Genomic DNA, 15,063 nt, shown 5'->3' with positions numbered 1-15,063 from the left:
CTTTGTTGAACACCCTTGCCGTATTATCTGACGGTATTACAGAATCCTGTAAAGTACCTGTGTTCTGTGCAGCATTTAGAAACATTCTGAGGATGAAAGATTTCTGTGAAGTCTGAGCCGTTGCATCATGTTTGTCTCACTCCGCTCTTAAATCCCTCTTTTGGCTGTGAGCTCGGTAATCACTGCTGAACACATCCAGCCGCAGATGGGGCGACGGGACCTCTGCAGACCCCTCTAATGGCTGTCCACTCGTGTGAGCGCCCTTAGGAAGTTCAAAAATGGAATATTCTGGCGAGGCCAAAGTGTTACTACCACACTTCAAATATTCATGTGACTTTGAGGGTACTTGACAGGGCTGGAGCGTTTCACTTTCCCTCTTGTAGAATCTGGGCATCTCGACCCTGAATTGGCTGTGTGTTTTACCCTTGTGGGGTGTTCCCCTGGGAGCACACATCCTGCTGCGCTCTCTGCTTGTCTTTGTACCTATACGCAATTAGTGTCTGAGAGAGCGGTGTCATTTGAACCGCGACGCCACCGCTGGTACTGCACTTTGTAAATGAAGCCCAGAGCTTTCATTAGGAGAAGAAATGCAAGGGCTGAGTGATTATGCTGACAAAGGGGGACGAAAACTGTAACCTTGAATAACACATTTAAATTGGAAGTTTTCTATTAGGTTGTATAGGGTGATAGTGGATAGTGGATAGAACTTTTGTCTGCTTTACCTGTGCAGTTTAAGATAAAAACACCATTGAAATGTCATTGGGAAATGTCATATTTATAGTGGTGTGTGTGTTGAATAGTTAGTGCTTATATCTTGGTCAAATACATAAGATATAATATGCATGAAGATCTGATTACCAGCTTCATTGTCTTAACATTTAGAGATTACAATGGGTGTGTAATACATGTTATATATACCAATATGAAAGGGCGACACTTGAAATCATGATATCATTTCGACAGTTGTTCAGCTCCAAATTTGATTTGTCTTTCTTTCATTTCTTTACAGAAAGGACAAACTTCACCAAAGCTTCCAGTGAACTTCTCAATATGCAATCTGGGCACCATGGACATACAAAAACCTGGACCTTACTGTACATTGTTGACCACATACCTCTTCTGTAACGGTCACTGGGCGGCTGGTATACTGCCTATATCACGCACAGCTTTTCTCCACTGGAGCCGAATGCAGTGGTTCATCCTGTGGGACAACGCATCTGAGGACACGTGCTGCTGCGAAGTCCATACATGAAGTCCTATACATGCAGGAGTGCTCTGACCTGTCTGTGAACCTGGACTCCTCTTTACGGATGGCTCTTGAGGATGAATCTACCGTAACTGTGCCCCCCCCCCACCCGGATACATAAATAATACACAAGCGACAATAGCATGTTCCTCCCAAAGACGGCTCAGCCCATATCGTAGTATTCATTAACCTATTTCACATCCACTCCCACGGATACATTATTCACCCAGTGCCTTATTGTTGTGTTTCTGACAGCTTTAGATGTTTAGTCCCCATCGCTGGAGTAAAAAATTGGAGCACTATACCAAAAATGTCTTTTTTATTTTTCTGTGGAAAAACAATATTCAACAGTGAGTGCACTGCCGACTTCAAACGTATTGCCCTATCAGGACAGACAAGCGCAGCGGATATGAAATTTTAAAGCTTTTCCCCCAACAAGGAAACAAGGAGAGTTGCGGGGGGAGTCGCGCTTAAGTTTGCAGAGGTCCAGTGTGTGTTGTAAAAAAAAAAATGTGCTGGACCTCCCGCACACGTGTTTAGCCACGAAAAGGGTTGAGGTGTAGTGTGTCTTAACATCGACATCGTAATTTTGTTGCTCGCTGGAAGTCAATCATTGTAAGAGTTCGGAATTGTATTGTACCCAGATATGTTGTGGTGTTGTGTTCGGGTCAGGAGTGCCAGGATTAGCCTATTGTACATGTTTATGAGACGCATTTAAACACCGGGACAAACTTGGGACCTTCTTTCGGTGTCAAGGCTCTTCCATCGCAGACCCCTACTTTAGAGCCACACCAAAAACTAAACACAAATCTCATATCTTCCAGGATATCGGTGTTTAGCGCCTCTGGCATTGATCATCTGATGAACTCCTCACCTTTTTTTCGCAAAGAAAAACGGAGCCGTAAACAACAGCATTTTATTTAGTGCTTTACAGATCACTGAACCATGATGCTTGGAAAACACCCCACACTCTGGATGTGTACAGCCTAATCAGAATAGACATCATTGGGTATTACGACTCCGAAATAGCTTTCCCCCCCGTACACTGATCCTCTTTGTGTCTCGTGCATAAGTCCGAATAGACCCGATCCGTATTGCACCCTCTCCTGCGCCCTCCTCCTCGGGCAGACAATAGTTTTCCATTAGACCAGCTGATTCTCTGTCGAGCCGCGGGCCAAGCCTCAAACAATAACGCGGCTAACCTCGAGCCGGCGTCCTCCCTCTCCCCGAGTCAACTCCCATTCCCCCGGCGCACGAGTGGCTTAAAAACCGCCGAGCTTATCTGCAGTCGTCCCTTCCCCGTTAATAAAGTAAGAGGAGCTTATTTGATTACATACAAAGGGAGGAAGGAGTAATCTGTCAGTGCGAGACAAGTCCATTTCAAGCACACCAGAATTTAGACAGGGGATTAAGAATGTTACCGGATATGATATAGCGTAATAGGGACCATTTCATCAAGAGGGGAAGTTTGGGAATTTGAGTTTGGGTGCTGTGGATTGTCATTGTCGCAATAAGAGAAGAGCGTTTCGATACTACTGAAATCAGGCCATTGATCAGGATCGTCACACGAAACGACAGTGGTCACAGCCCGAATTAAGAGCATCCAGGTTGATACACCTACACCGTGTTATGATGTTAAACCCACATCAAAATATATGTTTGTTTTGGTCACTGGTCACTGTCCCGTCTCTCGAAACTCAAACTCAGAACTGCAGCCCACACAGCGGGGACCGTCACACAAGGATTTCAGTTTGGTTTCTCTGAATTTTGCAGTCTATAGACCCTGTCCTTAAATTTGCTGTGGTCTTGTCTTCTTATCCTGTAAATACTGTATCCTTTTAACCTGTTAAATGCCGGCCCTCCAGTCAGGAGGCCAGGGTTAGGGCAGGGGTCCCCAACTATATCAGCTCGAGGTCCGCAGACTTTTTCTTTCGTAACTTTCGACATATGCCCAGGGTCCGGACATGCGCAGTAATTGCTCTTGAAAATGCTAAAGCAGAACTAAGTAACTTGTTTGCCTTAATAAATAATTTCCGTAGTCCCTCTGGGGGTAATGCACGTGTTAATGGGATGATTGGGGGGTCTTTCATCTCCCCCCGGTGTCTCTGGCCAGAAAACCACAATTGCAACTTCGCTGTCTCTGGTTCTGTGTCACTAATACACACTAATGGAATCACGAAGAAGAAGCTAATAGGCTAACGGGCAAAGCTAACTGCGGGCTAGCACCACTTAAACAGTATTTACAGCCAAGTTTGAGTAAAAAAAATATCTCCATTGTGTAATTGGATGTACAATATCCCTCTGTCCCTTTGTCTTTTCTGTCAGCGTAGAATTTACTCTCACGGACAATTAATGAGTAAAAACCGCAACATGCTATGAGACCTGCAGTCACGCTAGTGGCCTCTAGGGGCATGAGTTACTTGGTACTGCTTTAAAACACGAGCACAGGTTGTCTATATACAAAGCAGAACTGATATTAAGATAAGATAAGATGGTACTTTATTGATCTCACAGATGGAGAAATTGCATTCGATGAGAGAGCATCCGGCAGCAGCACCCATTCAGTGCGCACCACTCTTTTTCCAGTTTACATTAGTAAGTAAATAAAAAATGTTGCCATCTTATTTCAGTGTTATTCAAATTATTTAGATATTTTTTAATTCAGCCTTAGAAATTAAAAGCATATTGAGAGGATGAAAAGGCTTTGGGGTCCGGACTAAAGCCTCTGGAGGTCCAAATCTGGACCCAGGTCTGCCAGTTGGGGACCCCTGATTATGATTAGTTTTAGGAGCAGCAAATGTGATGTAAGTTGTGTTTCACTCACACAGATCTTGCGCATATTTTTAAAAACTAGAAGGTCTTGGCTTTCAAATGAAGTATCATACTGCTCTATAGTCAATACGCTTTGAGATTTGGATATGTATAATTGCTAACCCTAAGCTGGCAGGCAACAGGTTAATTTTCATTTTTCCACTGCTTCCCTGGAAGAACAAATGAATATAAACCTACAAAAATGCCAGGGCTGAGGTGTGTACAAACCAGAATAACGGATAAGAGGGCATTTTAGTAAAAAGTAGTAATAACCTGGAATGATTTCACTTATGATTAATACCCGTCCTTCACCTCAATGATCGGCTCTTCAGAAAGTTTTAATAAAACTAGTTGAGAAAGTGGAGGCCTCCCTCGTGAACAGTTTGTATTATATAGATTACACTCTCTTTTTTCTCCAACATCCAGATGGTGTTTTGCATCCACATGGAAACTAATTTGTACAATTTGCACTAATTTCTAATACAATAATCTTTAGGTAGCTTTTGTACAACAGTGTTAAAAAAAAATGTTTCCCTCTCTGTCACAGAGGAATCAGCAAACTTCGAATAATTATTTTTCCCAGGTTTATTTGCGCCGTGCTGCCAAAACAAGGACAAGGATATTTGATTTGATAAACTACTCGGGAAATCAGTCGGTGCGGAACAATCTTGACTTGCAATTTGGGTGCATTGAAGGAAATAAGTCAGTGATCATGGCAACACTTGTACCATTTCGTATTTCTTTCCAAAAAAAAGAAAGAAAAAGCACTTACACGTTACATGACCTTTGCTATTGGAGTTCTGGGGTGCGTTCAGATCCATACTTGTCACCGGACACCTGGACACTGAAAGACTGCCCAGCGACGGGAGGCCAGATGCTTATGTTGCAGTTGATCATGAGGAGGATGTGAAGCTGCCACCTCCTGCCATTTGTCCTGTAATTAAGTGGCTCTGGTGAGATTTAAAAGCCCAATCAATGTCTGCAGTCTGCTGTCGCTGGGATCAGAGCTGGCCAGAACCAGAGGGATCGATCGGTACAGGAGAACACCGGCGCTGACGGCCTTTTATGTCGACCTGCTGCATTCATGTACTGTATGTGTTTTTTTGTTTTATTTAATGTGTGAAGAAGAAGAAAATAAATGTCTCTAACTTGAACTACCACTGCACACAGAGATGGCACAATCACTTGGGCTTTTTTTTTTTACATCTTTACTGGAAACACATCTTTAATCCATGGGTTTTGGTTCATGAGACGCCTTGGCATCGTGTTACTTGTTTGTATTGTTTTACATTTTAGAGTTGCTATTTTGACTGTTTGAATCCCTTATTTAAGACAGGGTGTCTTAATCGAGCACATTTTCTCTAGTTTTACCCAAATATAAAAGCTTCTTGACTGGAGCTTACATAGGCCAGAGTAATGCGTCATTTGAAAGCTAAGACCTGCAAAACTCATCTGAGCTTCATACTTGTTTTTCTTATCATGTTTTACCATATGTTCCAGTCGCTCTTTTTTTCATATTCAATGTATAATTTCACATTGCAGGCTAATCGAGCAGCAGAAAGAAAGTTTGGAATGAGCGAGAAGTGCAGGTTTCTCAAAACAAAGGTAATCCTGGGCTAAAAGCTAGCTGTTCACAGCTAGAGGAACGAGTTCGCAAATGAGAGCTTGAAAAACGTGCTGCCGGGAGAGGCTTGTCAACAGTGCAGTGCTATGTTCCTTATGCTATAGTTATCTGAACTGTTTATGTGACGTAAACATACCAGACACCTATTTAGTTTATTGTTTAGCTTCATGTAGCTAACCATCAATGTGTTTTACGCTAGCATACCGTATGCCTATTCAGCCTTTTGTTTTTTTCTTCATTAGGCATATTTTGGCTGGTGGGTCTTATACTCCAGAGCGATTTAGTCCAGAAAATATGGCAGTCGTTTTTGTAGCGTTAGTTTGCCACATTTTGGCCACGTTTTGACACGTTTTCATCGCTTTGTATATCTTTTTCACGTGTGTAGGCCTACTGTATGTGAAAAAAATGTGACCAAAACAAAACCAACAAAAACCTGATGAAAGCAATACCAAAAAGGACAAAAAAACGTGACAATCATAACGAGAAACAAGCTTAGATGAGTTTCGTAGGGCTTAGCTTTCAAATGAGGGATTCCACTGGCCTTTTAGATGTGTGCAAAGCCAAACTGGAGACATTGCACTCGGGGTTAAGAGGTTACAGTGCTCTAAAGTGACTCTATTTTATATCTTTTAACATTGTTATGTTTGCCCCTCACTGATACGGTAAAGTGCAACACATTAAAGCCACACTGTGCAATATTCAAGGTAATATTCTAGGTAGTTCATTTAAAATTCAAAACACAAACATGATCTGAGTAACAAAATAGACATTTATCAAACTAAATCATTCGGGGAAGGAGCTGATGTTTATAAACCTCTTGTCTGGTTAACTGTAGGAACCAATGAAATGAATGTGAATAAATGTTACACAGCGCAGCTTTAACTCTTCAATCAACAGTTATGCAAAATGAACGACTTAACCTCCATAAACGCCACCTCTGCGCTGTATAGCCGATTGTAAACGCATTTGTCAATACCGTGTACATTCTGTTGTGTACAAAAACACATAAAAAAAAAAGGAACAAGACACTTCTCGGGTCGCTCTTTCGCTCTGAATCTGCAAACACTGTCGACGTCTTGAGTATTCCTCGCTCTCTAATAAATAGCACACTTCAAAGGCGCCAGTGGGCTGTGGTTATGCAGCAAAGTAACTCATAAAGCCAATTCCTCTGACATAACGACGGAGGATTGACGCGCCGTAATGAAGTCGCCGCTAAATATAGTCCCATTAATTCCGAGTAAAGGCGTTTGAGGACTGCTGGCAACTTGGCATGTTTTTCCCCCCAACTTCAAAAACGCAATAATATTTACCTTGATTCGCCCTTGAAATAATAGTCGTAGATCAAATACGTCTGTCTAGCAACCTGTTAAATATTGCATGTTCCCCTCGGATACGCCGCACGGCTCATGTAGATGTTGCTATCCTTTATTCTTTTGGATTTTTTATATATATATATTCCTTTTCCTCCCGACGGCCGCTCGACTTTGAAGTTGTTTGTCGGCGGTGAGAATTTTCTTATTTTTTATTTTTTTCCCCGAGATTAAAGTCCATCTGTCTTTGCCCTTGTCAATAACGTATACAGGTATAAACAAACACAAACAAAGCGCGGCGTGTGCCTAATGGGGCCAAATAAAAACATGGCTTTGATTTAGAGGGATGTGCTTGGGAAAAATAGTTTTTTTTTTCTTTTTTTTTAAGTGGATGTGTCAAGTCTATGTGTACTGAAGGCCACCGGAGGAGAAACGTTTCAGCGACGCCAATTGACTTGTGAGACCGTGGATCTGAAGATGGAAGTCGTGGTCTTAAAAGGTACTTTGTTAAACATCATTCAGGTTTGCGTGAGCCGTAGCATTATTTCTTGTTTTATTACTGAATGTAACTGCGCTTCTCTGTACACGAGACTAAACCCTCCAGCTATAGGAACTCCTGAACAACAAGGTCTTTGTTTTTTGTTTTTTCCTTCATTTGCTTATTTGGTGTCATGCACGATTACGAAACACAGAAACGAACAGTAGAGGCAGACATCGAAATATATCAAACGAAGAGTGTCCTCTTACAATGGGGCCAAGCACTTAAACTGAGCCCAATAAAATGGCGTGTATAAGAAATAAGATAATCCTTTATTGATCTCACAACGAGAAATTCTCTTGTTATATTTGGCGTTCAATAAGATCACTCAGGGTGTGCAAATAGACAGGAAATGTGCAAACTGTTAAATAGTAAGAGGTATCTTATGTACAATAAGCAAAAGCAAAAATCTTAAGGGGTGGAATTCTAACAATAAGGAAATAAGAATAAATAAAAACAGAATAATAATTAGAACAGACTATAAAAAGTAGAATATCGAAGTGCAAAGTTTACAGTCCTAGTGCAGGTTGTCAATAAGTGACGCTGATACAGGGAATAAAGTGGCGCTGAGCTTGGCCAGTGCCCTCCTGTCCCTCACCTCCTCCACAGAGTCCAGGGGGCAGCCCAGGACGGAGCTGGCCCTCCTGACCAGCTTCTTCAGTCTGTTCTTGTCCTGCTTTGTGCTGCCACGGAGTCATAAAAAGTCCTGAGCAGAGGCCTGCTCACTCCGAAGAACCTCAGTCTCCTCAGAAGGTGGAGGCGACTTTGGCCCTTCTTGTATAGGGAGTTGATGTTGTTGGACCAGTCCAGTTTATTGTTGAGGTGAACACCCAGGTACTTGAAACTGTCCACCTCCTCAATGTCCTCCCCCTGGATGTTCAGTGGTGTGTGCAGTAGTGTTTCCCTCCTGAAGTCGATCACCATCTCCTTCGTCTTACTTAGGTGGTTGTGCTCACACCAGTCCACAAAGTCCATGATGAACGACCGGTACTCCAGGTCGTTCCCCTCAGACACACAGCCCAGATTCATACGCCTGTGCTCTTCTGACACGCAAACAAATGTAGCGCCACTTCAGACAATCTGCAGAATAGTTGGCTCCTCAAGACATGATAAAAAGAACATTATAACAAAACAAAAAAAAAGATTTAGTTTTCAAAATCATATCAGACCTGAAAAGACTCACAGAGACAGAAAGGCATGAAGAAAGTTTTATTGAACGACCACAAATCATGATTGGGGCTCAGACCACGGAGGGAGATTTAATGAACTAAATAGTTGCACAGCATTGATGAACGATAGCCAGAATCTTTCCCGGAGCCTGGATACTGGTGGTGGTAGAAGAGGAGACCAGTCATCAGGTGATGAACAAATGCAGCTTGTAGGTCTTCCAGGTTGAATTTGCGTAGAAGCTTCATTTAACTCAGTGATCCTCAACTCATGGGTCAGGACCATGGCCCTGTTTCCAATACCGATACCTGAACAATGCTAAATTATTTGTCATATAGCACCATAAAACAGATTCATGTTCATTAATTACTTCTACTTCCATTTAATTTAATTTACTTTGTATTATTTCTTTGCGGTGAAACAATCAAAAAACTTCCAGGGCCTCCACATTGTTTTTACATTTTTCATAATTTTGAACACATTTTTCCATGTTTTTTTCCCCCCAATCGTTCAGTTTTTGTTTGTTTTTGTTTTTTTCTTAAATGTTCCCACTTTTTTCCAATTTTCCAACAAATTGTTTCACTTCCCCCCCCCCCCCGAATTTTCCCCACTTTCCCCCCCCCAGTGTTTTTTATTTTACTTTTTATTTACATTTTTCCTACATTTTTGATGACCAACAGCAACAAAAACTTGAATATGAAGATTTTAATATTTATTTCCTCCCTGCTTACTATACTAGTAATACCTAAACCTATTTTTGGAACCCATACTGGCATCAATAAACGGCACCCAGCTCTAGTCAGGGTCTCTGAACCATTTTCAAATGTTCTCCAGGGAACATTTGTTTCAATGTTTTTCATCCGAAACTGCATGGGCACACTACCAGAGTCTGATGAAGTGAATGTTATTGGGTTGTTTTGATAATTATTTCAGGCATATCTACTGCTTGTCCAATAAAGACTTACAAAATACAATATTTGACACGATGTATGACACATTACGTTTTTTAATTGTCATCCTCCGCTTTGCATTAAACAAGACTTCATTTGACAATTCAAGCTTCTACATTTCAAAACAGTTCTTTAAATTGTACATTACATCTCAATTGGTTTCTATAGATACTGGATCTGATTAAGTGTCTGCAGAAGAGAGCATAACAATTGAAACAACAGTCAGTTTTCGTACAGCAGGCAGTGTATGAGCGCAGTCATGGACACTGCACTGTAATTGTTATTGCCACTCATCCTCTTGTGTAATACTGACCTTCTTCCTGACATAAACATCAGCTCGCTTCACTCTGGAGCCTTGATGAGGAAAACAGTATCCACTGGTACATGGCAGTGCAATGTTATTTCGGCAGGATTTGCATAATTGAATGTAAAGGGATTCACAAATAAGCCTATACAAAGAAAAGCAACACTGAATTCTGACGGGGAGGGTGCGAATTATTCCACAACCTTTAACAATGTGGGAGTATGTTAGAAGCCGCAGTTTTAGGTAAAGTGATGATATTAGTCAGCCGTTAATGAAAAAAAAAATGTGTTCAGAAGTGTTCAAATAAAGGGACATGCAGCACCAGGTTCATAGCCTAGACAATGTCGTGCAGAGCATGGCAAACAGTAATCTTGAAATAAATATCGTGGTCCGAGCTTTAACAGGACACAGATTCGTTGGTTGATGAATACTGAGATATGTTTCGTACCTGAGCTTAGACGAGTTGATGCGTACCTGTCTGGTCTTTACGCATCCTCTCAGTCACGAAAAAACATGTTGTTAGCATTTAGCCTCTCCTCCTCTCCTCTATGGGGCCAAACGGACCAAGTACTTCCAAGTTTTCCCTATTTAAATACGGTTACGTAACACCTTAGGAGCACTTTGACGTCATCGCAGTAAAGTCGAAGTGCTCCTACAATATTGTGCCCCTTTTTATCCGCTTAGAAAATCAACATGTTTAATTTTGTGTATCTATACTTGGATTGTGTAACTACTCACGTAACTGCATTTAAATAGGGGAAACGTGGAAGAGATTGGTCACTCTTCTAGCCAGGTACGAGCCAGACTGATCCTCCATGTTAAGAGACACATGGGGATACAGTCTGGAATTGTGCGATTTGAATCTCGCTGACTCCGGCAAAACCAAGACGAACCAATCATAGCACGGGAGGCGGGAGTTAATGGCGCGTCATCTTCCCCGCTAGGATTCCCCATCAAACACCAGTGCTCCTCCGGGCCGTGACCAAAAGAGTGAAGATGACCACAGCCACGACACAGCGATCTTTTACCAGTCCCCTTTGTTCTGTTTCAATGAGCTGGACTTGTCCTTAAAGCCACAGCAAGAAGCTGCTCTGGAACATTTACTCGACTGCACGTGTCGACTGCAACAATCATGGCGAAGATCGTAAACGCTAAGTGTAAGTCGCTTTGTGTTTGATTAGTTCAAACTGCGACCGTTAGCCCCGCCTCGAGTCTTGATTTGGAAATTGCGTCCTATTACAATTCCAGACTGTCTTTACTCTATATGTATTTATAAATACATATAAAGACAGTCTGGCTTTATGCCATGCTATCTAACTTCACCCCCGTTTGTGTCCATAGAGGAGAGGAGAAAAACGGTGGCCTGGTCCTTTAACTGCTCAGGGGTTTGGGATGCTTTGAACAGAAAGAGAATATTTAGGGTTCAGGGTCATGTTTTACTTGTCCTGACATGTTCCTGTCAATCTTTCTTTATGTCTTTCTTGCACACCTCACCCAAAATTTGACTTTATTGAGCACTTATTTGTCATCAGTTACATGCAAATTGGTCAATGTTTGCTTTGAATTCTACGCATCCAATCGAATGAGTCCCTCTCTGAGCTTTGCGTGTCTCCAAGATACAAAAGTGTAGAGTAATGTCGAGTTTTCTTCACCAAATACTTGTAATGTGTTGAGATGCTTCTCATTCACGTATCACAAACGCTTTATTGTTTAAGGGTCACTTAATCCAAATGTGGTATGTTGCTGTTTGTGCCGCATACATTTATCCTACACAATGGTCTGCCAATATGTGCCGCTATAATGATGTTCCTCCTCAAATGAAACTCAGTGCCTGCCATACAGTGATTAACTGGAAAAGCAGAGGATATCAAAGCGAGTCCATTATAACAGAGCACCACTCCACCCTTTGACCATTCCATTACAGTGTACAATAAATTACCATTAACTGGAACATGATGGACCGGCGGTAAAAATAGAAGCACTTCTACAGCTCATCGCAAATCATGAGTTCTGTTGAGGCCGTTGTGGCTCAGTGACAATTAAGCAAATCATATTTCATTATTGGACTAATGGCGATACTTTCTTCTTGTCTAACATAACACAGTCCAGAAAAGCAAAACAAAACAATCTATTTCAGAGTTTGCCGTGGTTCCAGGTGCAGGTACTAATGGTGGTCGGGTTGTGATCTTGGTAGATGAATGGATTGGTCTCCAGTGAGAGGAAGTAAGGACTTTTGCCACTGAAATGAACTATTCTCCTACTGAAACACTGTTCGATAATTAGTAAGATCGTGTGACTGAAACCCATGGATGCCGTTGTGTCAGTGGTTCCAGATGTTTGGGTGCCACAGGCGCTGATGGTGGTTCAGGTTTAGGGTTGTTACCAGGGTGAACGTCGGCTTGTTTTCACCATATGGTGTAAAGAAAAAAAAATGCACATGGGTCATTCCGCCAAATCGGCAGCTTTAAAGGAATAGGCCATCGTTTTTACACACTGAGATATGTTCTTACCTGAGCTTTGACGAGTTCTTTAGGACCTGTCTGGTCTTCACCCGTGCCTTCGATCACGTAAACACAGCGCAGACGGCGTTAGCATTTAGCCTCTCCCTCTCTCCTCTATAGCTCCAAAACAGGTCAAGATAGAAGCTACCAAGCTCTTCCACGTTTTCCCTATTTAAATATGGCTATGTGAAGTGTAACACTACAAAGTATAATACACAAAATTAAACAATGTGGATGAAAGGGGGAACTATATTGTAAGGCGTAGTAAAACCAGGAGTTGTTTGGCATCCGCACAGTAAAGTGAAGATATTACTGCGCGGATTTTGAACTACTCCTGGTATTATTACGCCTTATAACATAGTTCCCCCACATACACACACCCACATACATTTTAATTTCCGAAGAGATTCATAGCCGGAGAACACTGTGGGCAGCTATATTTGACTCAGTGTCCGTAAGTGGTTGGGTGGCGCAGGAAGTGACTGTGGCCCAGGTTCGGGGTGTGCGGGGTTGGCTTACATCATTTGGTACAAGGTGAAGCTGTCAGCTGTCTGCTCACAGTGGAGTCGGCCTTTGCAACCCTCAAGAGAAGAAGGGAGGATTTACTGTAGAACAGTAAAACATGGTCACTACATCTCAGGACATAATGTCCAATGTGTGGGGGTGAAGTAGAGATGTTTAATACTTGCAGTGTGTTGAGTTGAAAGAAAGAGACGTAGGAAGGTACATGATGCTATGGGACCAGTTTCTGAAGTTTTTGACAAATTCAAGCAAGCACATGTGTGAATATGGAGTAGATAAATAGCCTTTTGTTTAGTTCTCAGTGCGCGGCAGTTTGTGGATGTACAGTGAAAATATCAGCGTTTATCTGTACTATCTATATTGGATGATCTGATATCACCAAGTTATTAAGAGTCCAGGACCGATGTGAAGTTGTTTGCCCAGGACAAATGTTACAGCCAGCCAATCAGCATTCCCCTATCCCTAACATTGGTCCTGGACTCTTAATTACTTGATGATATCAGATCCACCATTCATGCTGATCAATCTACACGTAATACTTTTGAATTTGATTGTGTTTTTCCGTCCATCTTCCGGCTAGATTCCATCAAAGGGCTACTATCGTATTTCTTCTACAGTAGAGCTGGAATTTATACGGACCTCCGACCTCTCTCCTCATAATGACCAGTGTCCAGGGACCAAGCCATAAAACTTTATGTGCTTCATAATCATAACTGCTCCCGGAGATGAGAGCTCAACCTCCCCCCCCCAAACCCCAACCCGCACACATAAAAACCCGACACCGCCGGCCAGTGCGCGCCACATAAAGCCAGTCTTTGTGAAATCCCATCCCGCTATTATCTGCATGTGAACACACCGTTAATTAAACATGTATTAATTGCACGTGGAAGGCGGAGAGCGTCACAAATCATCCGAGCTGACAGCGGATTCCAGCAGCGCATGTATTTATTCGTGTAACAAGAGCGGGTTCTTCTTGAAAACGCAAAATGTTGAATTTCTTTCCCACACTCGCAAAATTCAAAACAGTTGATTAAGAACAATATGTGGCCTTTTTTTTCTTCTTTTTCTTTTTAAATGTTGAGTCATCTATCTCGCCTGTCACTTATATTCGGGTATGTGACAGCAGGCCTGGTACTGCGTCTGGTTTATGTGGCCCCGAGTTAGAAGTCACTGCATTTTCCACAAGCACATCCATTTTCCACCGCTCATCCGCATCAGGGTCAGGGGTCGGTCTGAGCAGAGGGGGCCCGAAGGCAAGCAGCACCAAATCACTCGTCCTAGTAGCCGAGGAGATACGTGTGTATAATGGTTTTAGAGCCCGAGTTTGATAGAATTCTAGCCTGGCGGGCAATGTGTGACTGGAACTCAACACGTGCGCTTTTGTTAAAGAACACATTTCATTACATTACTCTATTTATTCACTGCGAACACACTGGTAATGTTTACTTAGGTTTGGTAGCACAGAATAATCTTCTAAGTGCTCAGAAGGTCCTCCGTCAACACTCCAACACTAAACCTCTCGGTGCTGCAGCTTAATGCTTTTGGCAGTGCTGTGACAAAACACTGACAAGTGATTGAATTTAAGCCGAGGCTTATATTTTTATTCCCAACAGCGGGTTATTTTACTGTAAGCTGCCAATGATAGGTGGGTATAGGCAGGTTAGAGCTGGCCCACAGCACTCGGATATCTTCTTTTTTTCCAGGTATGATCTCAACACATCTTCGTTACTACCATACACTTTGTTGTATAGGAAATGCAAGATCAATCTAAAAAAAAGCTGAAATAAAATTTCCAGTAGTTTCGTCCCTGTTTTTTTGCACAATTTTCCGTCATCCTCGTGCTCCCCTTTGCTGCGCAGCTGTTTCAATAAAGAGAAGGGGGGGTGGGAGTAGAGAAGCTGTGGCTCATGTTTTTACTTGTGATGAAAGGATTAACCTCTTACCTTCCACCATAACCGAGCACATTTTCTCCAGTTCAGCTTTACTCAAATCTAAAAGCTTCTCGACTGGAACTGAAAGCCTATTGCCCAGAGTAACGCCTCATTTGAAAGCTAAGACCTACAAAACTGATTTTTGTTGTTGTTGTGTTT

At 42.2% G+C, this 15,063-nt stretch overlaps 1 protein-coding gene across 1 annotated transcript in view; it reads left to right on the top strand.

The window, feature by feature from the left end:
* khdrbs3 (KH domain containing, RNA binding, signal transduction associated 3) overlaps positions 1–1,970 on the top strand; it is a 157,846-nt gene extending 155,876 nt beyond the window's left edge. Inside the window, exon 11 of the transcript XR_013793604.1 lies at positions 1,010–1,970. The gene's annotated coding sequence lies outside the window, so the exon portion shown is untranslated. The remainder of the gene's footprint in view (positions 1–1,009) is intronic.
* Positions 1,971–15,063: the final 13,093 nt, after the last annotated feature.

Source organism: Gobius niger, assembly GCF_951799975.1.
Source record: "Gobius niger genome assembly, chromosome: 14".
Classification (NCBI taxonomy): domain Eukaryota; kingdom Metazoa; phylum Chordata; class Actinopteri; order Gobiiformes; family Gobiidae; genus Gobius; species Gobius niger.
The sequence above is the reverse complement of the archived record's forward strand: the minus strand, read 5'-3'. Positions and strand labels throughout refer to the sequence as shown.